This window comes from Branchiostoma belcheri, unplaced genomic scaffold (genome assembly GCF_001625305.1).
Source record: "Branchiostoma belcheri isolate BF01 breed outbred unplaced genomic scaffold, Haploidv18h27 scaffold1, whole genome shotgun sequence".
NCBI lineage: Eukaryota > Metazoa > Chordata > Leptocardii > Amphioxiformes > Branchiostomatidae > Branchiostoma > Branchiostoma belcheri.
The window spans coordinates 2,941,766-2,952,828 of record NW_017802379.1 but is presented as its reverse complement, the minus strand read 5'-3'; the positions used below and the strand labels follow the sequence as shown (position 1 = coordinate 2,952,828).

Here is an 11,063-nt window from a genome sequence, read left to right as displayed (position 1 = left end):
GTATGATGGATTCCATGTGTCAGAATTGGACGATAGCAGGAGAATTTCTGCCAAATAAAATCTCCCTGAACCCTGTGAGATGGGATCTTACGGATGGTACTACTTCAAGCACTTACCAGCTCAAACTTTCAAAGAATCGTTTTGCATTATTTTCATATGGAGAGCATTTTGATATTCCTCTTTATTTGTACTGTTCAAATTCTAGTTGAGAAGGACATCTGTTCTCCTATAGCTGGCATTACCAAAGAAGTGTGTGACAACAACAATCTACTTACTCTAACTGCTTCATACAGGCAGCACCGACAGAAGGATATAATGACATGAAGTATATGATGTAATAACATGTTCACCTGTATTTTAAACAAATATTTTCTAGGGCAATTGTTATGCACTATATACAGTACTTTGTTTTTTTTGTGAAAATTCTGAAGAAATCAAACATAGTATCAATTTTAGCCACATTTGTGACTAAAAATGTTCAAACTGTGAGGGTCATTGTATATTCATAGTACTGGAAAAACAACCTACCATACATAGAGAGATATTTTCACTTCATGTTCTTATTCATCTCTAATCTCTGTTGCTAAGCTGACTAGGGTTTAAGGGCCAAAACAAGAGGGCCTATAATTGCTTGAGGGATATTCTTGGAAATCTCTCTGATGATCTGCTTTCCCTAGATAAGAGCTGCTTGAGTAAATTGGGCATGTGGGAGGGGTTTTGTCATAATTTTCTGTTACAGTGTAAGAGTTAAATTGCTATAAAAGATCTGTTGGTGGTGTGGTGACTTCATCAAATTGTCATGTGTGTGGGTAGATTTATTCTAAAGCTGTATGGATGGGGGTGGAGAGTTCTTGATCTGGGAAAGATATGCAGGCGGCTGCAATAGGTCATTACAAGTCAAGCATGATGGTGAGTGCATGTCTGCACATATTTCATCTACATGTCCTCCCACACATTTTGCTTTCCTAAAGCAGTCTATGTTAAGAGCACAAGATGATCTTTTCCAAGAACACTTCATGAGTTCATAAGATATGTGTCTAGTCCCCAGTCTCATTTTTGGAAGTGATCAAGAAGCCATTAGAAGCTTCTTAGAAATAAGTGTGTCTGTAAAGGAAATCATCATAATAAACAAACCTTTCTTCTTCCATTCAACTTGAAGCATAATGAAGCAAAGCGTTGTGCTCAAATTAAGAGTTCTAATACCTATACATGGAAAATAAATGGGGATGGGAAACTCGGTAGCTTAGAGTATCAAGTGACAGAAAAATGCATGTCTTTCCCAGATTTTAGTCCCTTTGATTTTTGCAGCAATGTAAAAAAAAATCACTGCTTTTAAAGCAATACTGAGACCCACTACTCAGCGGTTATAAGACTGTACAGGTGTTGGTATATTCAAAGCGAATGCCGACCCTTCAACTGTCACATTTAATAACAGTGCCGTGAGGTACAACTCTGAAGAGTGACACATTCAATATCACAAGGTGACCACACACTGTCCTTGGTGCTGAAGTCAGGGAGGTTGTGATAACCATCTTCCACTACAATCTATACGTAAGGAAAGCAATTTTAACCCTTCCAGGAAGCTTTCAGGAGAGAGTTATTTGATTCAAGAATATTGGTACTGATAAAACCTTTTTTAAAATTCCATTTCTAAACTGCATTCATGTTCCAGTGCTTTATCATCATAATAAATATACTTGGCAATACACCTAGTTTTGTTAAATGGTGGTATCAATAGAGAAATTTAAGTTTCAATCTAGTTTGACATACTACAGTACCTTTCTCAGAAATCTTTTCAGTCACAGGAAACTGCATTGACCTCTGCCTTCGAAAAGGAGACCAAATTTATGACTCAATCATGCTGACTACATCTTCCCCACGGTGACGAAGATCGGGGGGGACCTTGCGACCGGGTGCGAGGTGAAGCTTGGGAAGCTCGTGTCAAGATTTGCTCCCCAAGGAGAAACAGCCAGAGAGGAGGCTTTCATGTGTCGTCGGACAGATGATGAAGTATGATAATGCTAACGTTGAAACTGATCAGATGATACGCCAGATGGAGTCATCATGACCCGAGGGAGAATGGGGATAAATCCTGGGGATTAACAGGCGCAGAGAAGGACCAAGTGACACAGAGAGTAACATGCAGACATCAAACACAGGGACACAAAGAGCTCTTTGTATGTAAGTGCTCAAAATGTGGCAGAAAATGGCAGTGCACAGACCTGCTAGCTTAAATGGACAACTTTTGAGTTTAATCATTAAATAGTCACCATACATTATGTGGTACCAGCAGCAAAAAATAGAAGTGATCATGAATAAATTATTACTATTTGTACACTTTTAGCTAAAAATTTACAAAACATCCTCATTGTTTCTTTTAGATGTTAAGAGATGAAAATATGGTCAGCAGTTCAAGGGTCAAATTTTACTTGGCAGACTTAATCAGATTTAACTTGGAGCATGGAGGTAAAAGACACACTTTTACCTCCATGCTTGCAGAAAGCATGTAAGAGTGATGGTCATTTTTATAATGCAATGTTGTGAGTTTGCAAGCTATCCAAGAAATGCTTTTAAAAGCTACTTTTCACAGATCCATTTTGTCAGAGCATATCTGAGTGGACACTTGGTAGCACATAGGAATATTCCCATGGCTATCCCAGAGTGCCTAGCTGTGTAAGTGATTAAGTGGATAAGGATTGACGGAGCCATGTGCAGCCCCCGGGAGTCTGGCGTAACTCAAAACCACTGGCTGTACAAACCAAATGGATGATGTCCAGGTACAGGACGTGAGTTGAAACCATAAGCTGGCTGCGTACACTGATCCATGTAGGGGAGACTGTACAGAATTATAATCAAAATATAACAAAAATGCACAGGGATATTGGATCAGGGGCTTAAACATAATGTAGAGACAGCAAATGTGTGATAGCCCTATAATCTCCTTGGCACTGACCAAGTCTTCTGGCGAGCAATAAAATCTTGCAATAAAATAACCCATACAAAATAAGTACATGTAGTTGGAAAGACAGTTAATTGCTGTCAACAGCATACCTGGCAATAAGCCTATATATCACACTATTTTTATCAGTGCTAGCAGTACTGAAAACATACTCAATGAAATCTGTGGGAGTTTTATTTTGCTGGAAGATAACTCAATGATCCTTAGGATAAATTTGTTAAACTGGCCCTGTTATAATTGTTACTGTTGTGAGCAAATCATACACGTACCTGTAGTTACTTGACTGTAGTGGCAGGTAAAATATGACTGAATTGCAGACGTAATATGATATACTAATATAACCAGGACACCGCATCATAGAACTGGTGGTTGCGCACCATAAAAATGGTAGTAAACTTCAAACAGGGCATTTTACTTTGACCTATTTCTGTCACCCCATCAGTTAGCATATGTCAGCAACATTCTTATTAACAGTAGCTCTTATTAATGCTACAGTATAACCATATTTCTACTTACTTCTAAGAAATATCATGTAACTATGACTCATGTATTAATTGATGGTACATGTACATAGACTACACTTTCAAGGAACCTAAACTATTCTTTATAGATATGAAAATAATGTGGATATTTACTACGACATAAAATGCAGCAATGGAAGTTCAATCAAATTCTGGTGCAATAAAATGTACTCAGAGCAATAATTTTAAAAAATGGTCATGTGATTGTACAGTGAACATGTGTAGAACATACATTGTACCTGCAGTACCTCTCTGTAGCAAAGGGAATACATCAATTCCATAACCTCTAGTTTTAATTTATCTGGTAACAAAAAAAAAGGGATACCGGTATCTTGACTTGGCCAGTGCCAGTTTTAATAGTGTTCTCCTGGGCTTTTATCATTTTTTACCACGAAATCATGCTTCAAATTCTGTAATTCAAATTCATCACCCCAATACCTACACTACAAGGACATCCTGACCATGGGTCTCAAATTCCATAGAATGTACCCTAAATTAAATTCTAGTACTTTATCAAATGACTGTTAATGATCCAGTAATAAATTAGTTAGTTGTAAAATGTAATGGTGTTTAGGAAAGAAAAGAATGTCAAATTTGCATTTGCATTATGGACAAAAATATTAAAAGTTTATCTGTGTTGGTAGAAGTCATTATGAAACATTATGGCATTGCTCGTTCCTTGACAAAGACTGGAGTTGTACACTGTCAGTCAAAAATTTGGATGAGTCCAATTTTTTGTGTTGGATATTCAAACTTGTTTCATAATGAACAAAAATAATGTAGAAAATTATCTGTTACAAAAACAGCAACACAATGAACTAAATAACTTTGAAATATGCTGCTTCATATTGCTAACATGCTTGAGTAAGAAAATAATTCCTATACAACCTTTCAATAACAAACTACATGTAGGAAGACCCTGGGGTTATCATTCTATCTTTACTGCACAATCCTTCTCACAGTATACTAGTAATCAGGGCCACAAATAAATGGGGCAGAGGGCCCTGTAAGATGCATTTAGCAGATCTGGAAGATCTTTTTGTTTGATGTGCTTGAGGTGAAGAGTCAATGATTAGGAAAATAAATGGGTGGTCACACATGAATTCTCAGCAGGTTAACATAAAGATAAGGCCTGTCCTGTCAGTTTAGATCTGATGATAGTCTTAACCTTGTTTGGAAGAACCAAAGTAAAGGGTAAAAAGCAATATGGGACAAAGTGATAGAAATGGAAAATTCATATTATTCAGAGCATGAGTGCAAAGTAACAAGTCAGGATCTAAAGACATGCATAAAAAATTAATGTATCTTCAAAACTGAAAAATGTTTTTAACATATGTTATAAAAAATAATGTATTTGGCTAGAAAAAAAGGGAGATTTGTTTCTTGTTAGCAGTTCAAACAGAGAAAATTAATTCAAATATATATTCTAAAAGTTTGCCTCCAGGATGGCAACTTGTTATACTGTGACTTTTAACTTTACAGAAAGACCTTTTAGTCAAACTCCACTATCAGCTAAATCAATAAAACTTCAATTGAGACAAAATTAAATTCATTCAAAGGCACGGGAAAAATCTGTGACCTTAACAACACTCTTTACCTGGCAAAAACTCCATCACTCAAAATTCCAAAGCCATTATTTGAGCCATTTCTTGAATCAGTGGTGCAAGTGGGTCATGATAGTGCGATAACAATCCACAAAAAACTGTCGTAAAATTCTATGTAGTCAAAATCCAATCATCTTCAAAGCACTTAGGTGCCTTAAGTTGTGATGTTATGCATGAAAATTGCAAATTAAAGTTGGACTAAATCATTTCAGAGCAGTTATGAGCTTGAGACCCTCCTTTGTGACCTTTCCGTACCATCATTGCAGACCCATTGTGTGAATGTACAGGACAGACTGAAAGTAAACAGCTCTTGGCACTTCTACGTTCCACTCCACTGTATTTACTGAAAAGTGCCCAACTGACTTTAAGGTATAGCGACAATGACAGAACAAATTTCATCCGAGTCATTTCCTGCACTCAGACCTGCATGCAATGGGTTTTTGGATTTCTGATCCGTATTTCTTTTGACATTATGGGGAAGAGTGTTTGATAACGATCTAGTGGAATGTCTCTTCAATGACATCATCAGAGGGTTACAAAGTTCCATGTAAGTTTGTCTTAATGCATATACAGTATAGTGCACAATTCAAAACTCACATCAGTGGCGTACTATAACAGCAAAAGTACTTTCTTGAACTTCTGCACCCCATTTGCACTTAACTACAGACCAAAAAAAAGCCATGATTTTCCTTGTAATTGTCTGATACCAAGAAACTTGAAATTTTGTTGCTAACACTGACAATGATTTGATGTGGTAATGAGCACCACACACATGCATACATGTACCCTTTGGTGCTACTCTTTTTAAATGCTACTGCCCTTTCCACCAGAACAAAATGAAACCTTGAAAGCAATGCTTATTAGCACAAATTAGCATAAGAACCAGACAGGCCAAGAAGACTTCAATCTACAAGGCAATAATGTATCACCTTTCATAAACATGAACAATTTGGGATGACAGAAGGTAAACCTAATCAGACCTAATGAAATACACATTAAATTTGACACTTGATATTGGCAAAATCAATACAAATTGATGTGACATGCTGCAGCACACATGGCACTAATCTGGCTATTATTATACCGATGTGCCAATACTGGTTTTACTGCATTCACCATGGCAATTATTTGATAAAAATTGACAGTATTAACAGGCATACATACCATGGAAGGTACAAGAGTGACCTAGTTGGTTGTCAGTATCATTGACTTACATAAGTAATTTCTGTGAGATGTTTTGACAACCGATTAAAGTGACAAACATAAACTTCAAATTGACAAACATGAAGCTCAAATTGCCATGAGTGACAAGCATAGAAGCAACATGACTACCTAATAGTTAGTGTATAAATTCTAACATATTAAGTAAGAAGTTCACATACCTGTACATGTATGATGTTCACAATTAAGTTTGCAGGTTGAAGCCAAGGTCCATTCAAATGGTGTCGAAAGGTTGGCAGGCCAGCAACAAGATTAACAGTCACATGCAAAAAACAAAACAAGAGAATAATTAGACATTAAGGACTTTGGTACTGGAATCACTAGCAAGCTTGTGAAAAATACTGCTCTTGAAATCTACCCATTAAGGGACACTGTAGTTTCAAAATGGCATAATTGTAATGCTAGTGCACCATATAGCAGTTGCAACTTACAATATGTATGAGCAGCCATATCTTTACAATGAAACTACAAAATTGTGTCTCCATAGAAATTGGCTCATAAAGACAACATCCTGAGCTTGCAAGCATTGGTAAAGATGGTGTTTCAATTTGCAATTACTGAAACACTTGAAGTTCAGTGACGGAAAGCACATCAGGTGAAAAACTCAGTCTGTAAATAACAATAATGACAACAAATATGAAGAGATAAGTTCTTGCTCTTACTGTCCAGCCTTTTTCTGTTCTAACTGTTTCCTTATCAGTGCACATGACCATGCAAGCAGCACAGAGCTGATGTGGAGAAATTGCCTGAATTGACGCTGTTGTGTTTTACATACAGAAAGACCTCCCTATCATTGATGGTTTCCTGAGTTAATGAAATCTCCCATAATAACACCGGTGTTAGCCTCGTCAATTCTACACTCCAGTAAAGTGATTCCCATTTTACTGCAGTGCTTATACTGCATGTTGAAAATCACCCAACGGCTGACTATTGTAGGGACTGTCTTCATGTTCACTATCATAAACAAGAGGAAACCTCACCGAATTCAATACCAGTCGTAACATACCTATTCTACCTTTTCTTATCAGTCTTATAGCCTGGGTATAATAAACGTGGTAATTCAGTCCATAAAAACTTGTCAAGGGAGGATGAGTGGAACAATTTGGCTGCTTTGACGATGACATTTGACCATGGCTGACATCGTAAAGTTTTTTACGAGATGAACACAGATCAGAGTCACGTAGTAATGTATGTGAACAGGAAGGCCCATGGGAGGGGGGTAAGCAAATGATGTAATGTAAGCAAGCAAAGATGTACATGAATCATCTAACAATAATTGATGCAATAAATTCAAACAAATGATTTGAAAAAAAGTATGACAGAAAGAGTCAAGAATTCCTTCAAGAGGTGAGCAAAGACTTGCTGATTTATGTTAGTTGGATAGCCATCAGCCGTTATCATTTCGTACTAACTTAGTTTAAATGAATACAGGTTTTGATTCCATGGGTTTGAAAACTTCTAAATGTCCTGATATGAACCCTAATCATTTGAGCTCAAAAACTTCCACAACCATAGATTACAGAGAATTGACAATTTGGGTTGGTAGTTTTCTTTTTCCTTGTGGCAATTCAGAGCCATTTACCAACTTCTATACAACTACAGTATCAAATTCTAAGCCTTCAGTCCAGATATTCAACTAGAGTTGCAAACAGACTTATCCCAAATTACACATCATACCCTCTGCGTGCAAACCTAAAGCTCTTCTTTGCCCAGGGGGTTTACATTTGGCTGTGGTGTTACATTGAAGGTTACACTTCACAATGACCCTTGACTTTTTCCTGGCTTATCTTGGCCTCGGTGCAGCTGATTTCAATGCACCAAGGGGAAAGGCCTGCCCTGAATGAAACACCTTCAATTCCAAAATATCAGGAGTAAATCCTGGTGACATTCAATCCACAACCACATAGTATGTAAAGGTTTTCAGTGAGCACAAGGTCACTCCAATTTGAAAATGGAAGTTTGGTTTAAAAATCAAACTCAGGAACATAATATAGAATGCAAAATTGAGAAAAATGAAAGCTTAGTTAATCATGATTATCATAGTATTTCTCTTACCCATGGTTTCTTTTCATGGTCTCCTTGGTACTGATTTCTGTGATGTTTTTAGAAGTCCCCCTTCCATTGGAGTGAATGGGGCTATTCGAATCTACATTTTTGAAAGCATCACTTGTAAACTATTCCCATTAAAGGCTGTAATGTAGAGTCAGGCATTTGTAATAAAGCTGGGGGGATGAAAGGTCTAGGTAATGTTTCCACAGCTTAAAGACATAGTGTCATGCATACGGACAAAAGATTTATGCTTGAAGCACTATTCGTGTAAAAATAAATACTGTAACATAAAATATCACTCAGAAAATCAAAGGTCTGGAAAACATCTAGTACTTCTTATTATTTTTGTTGTATAATAGCCTTTTCAAAGAGGCAAACATTTTCCTAGCTTGCATCATTAAATCTGTCGAAGTTGCCTGCATGAAAACTCTGCATAACAGCACCTCATACAGTTTGCTCTAGATATGTCATTAGTAATCACTAAATTTCCTTGCAGGCTCAGTACCCATTTACCACCACTTTTTTTACTGACCACCATAATGGTTAACACCCAGTTAAGGCCTGTATATATGTGGAAGGGTGCCAGAGCCCATTCTCTTCAATTTTCCTAACTGTAGCATCCGATGATGTAGTCTTCATCATCATGCAGATGGTGTGCAACATAGGGGTACTTGGGTTCGTCTTCTTAGCAGGTACAAACAGGGTAACCTTTATGTGGAGCCCGGGTTGAGAGATATTCAGCATCTCAAGATTGGGTAGTTATGAGTGGGAGGTTTGAGATGCTGCCCTTTTGGCAAAGCTTTCTGGGGCCTGAAGTAAAGTAGTGAGATAACTGTGATCAGCAGATGGCACAGACACAAAGCAGTGTGGAATCCTTCTGTCTGACATCTCACAGTCTAGTGAAAATGTCCCCGGGTCAGGCCTTTGAGCAGTGGAGTTTTAGTCACTTTTGTTATGTACAATCATGTATGTCTGACTCAGTAAAATTTTTCAAACACAAAATTTCTACTAGAATGGTCTGATTTCTATGAAGAAGATGAAATCTTAATGTCATTTTTGAAAATGAAAAGTATTTCAATCAATCTTATATGGTTCATCCTGAGAATTAATTACAGAATATGTATATATCAATTTATATGTATCGTACGTCATCCAATAACGTAAAGTAAAACACTCCAGGTCATAATTTTTTTCACCCATGTAAGAACAAAAGCCATAAAGCCATGTTGCGGACAATGTGAAATCATATTGAAATCTGCAATTTGGTGCCAAAATTAAGCAGATTAGTATCCAATTACAGAAGGATGAAAAAGTAATCTTTGAGCAGTTCCGCTGACAGAAAATTAATGGGGTTTCTGTAGTGCAGTCATGTGGTCGGCTTCCAACTTCCATTTACTCTACCCCAAGATTTGGCTGTGATCATAATTCTTAAATCTATGCCAGTCAATTCCTGTTAAAATGAGCAACAAGTTACATGGCTCCTCTTGAACTAAGGAGTTCATCGAACTAAGCTACTCACAAGTTTTCAGCCAGCAAGTTCTAAATGGAACACATAGCATTGACCTATTATACATGTATTGTTGTGCACTATACTAAGCACTGATTATGTATAAGACTTATGACACGGAGGTATTTTGTAGGACATGTATATATTAGGCTAAGGAAAGCCACTTTCCTGATCAGATAAGACTGCAGCCCCTTAGGAATTTCTTATTACTTGAACAGAGTTAGGATAGAGTGCTTTATTTTGCATTTGATTTATGTGAAGAGATGTGATTGTTAACTCTTTTTCATCAAAGTGTAAGCCTACATAGTGATAGATAGAACAATTTGTCGGAAATGCATGAGAAATCCCACAACCTAATTCATGTCTATTTAGGAGTCTTTTGTTGTCGTGTAATTTAGATACATCAAATATATTTTGCAAGGTCAGCTTTATAATGACATGTACCATTCTGTGACAAAGATGCCACACAAACAATTTTTAAATTAATGCTAGGAACAATATTCTGAAATATATGTCATGTAGTTATCAACAATCACTAGATTTGTCAACTATTAGTGCCACATCACATCTAGAAAAAAAACAATGGGTTAGCACCAAGTGCTTCCAAAACTGTGGGGCCGAAGGGGTAGAAATGGAGATGATGACTGCCCTAGACACCCTATATGTACTAGGTATATGGGAATGAATTTGAATAACTTAACTTAAGAAAGAGAGCCATTCTGAAGAGAAGTATAGAAAGACAACAAACAAGGAAGCACTCACACTCATAGTTGATGCTTCTTAACACGTCTTCACTCCCCCCCCAATGCTACCTGGGTCATAGTTCATATTGAGCTGTAAGTGCCACCTTCTATACCCTTTTCCATTAGTAGCGGGAATTACTTTGCCCTAAAATAAGAGCCAGGAAGTGTATTTCCCCGACCCCAGTCTGGCCAATCTGCCGACTTCCATGAGCATAAACGTCCGGTCCAATAAGAGCACTACACAGAGTTCATCAGTCTCCTTTGTGCGAAAGCTTGTAGTGTCACGATGATTGAGCGGTGGGACAGCAGGCAGGATTGCGGCAGCCTGATACGGCAAATGTGCCTCCGTTGGGACGAACAAGCCATTCCCACAGGCTTCATTACCGCGTAATGACACCCTCGGAGGGATAGTTAAGCCCAGATGAGCCAACTGATATTTCACTTCCATCTAGCATGTGG

General features: G+C 37.5%; 2 protein-coding genes across 3 annotated transcripts in view; one reads left to right on the top strand and one right to left on the bottom strand.

Annotated features, from left to right (window-relative positions):
* The window catches only part of LOC109464726 (serine/threonine-protein kinase Chk2-like), a 145,298-nt gene that overhangs the window by 62,895 nt on the left and 71,340 nt on the right, over nt 1-11,063 (bottom strand). The window lies entirely within an intron of this gene.
* Nucleotides 1-11,063, top strand: part of LOC109464705 (leucine-rich repeat-containing protein 4C-like) — a 71,655-nt gene that overhangs the window by 34,993 nt on the left and 25,599 nt on the right. The window lies entirely within an intron of this gene.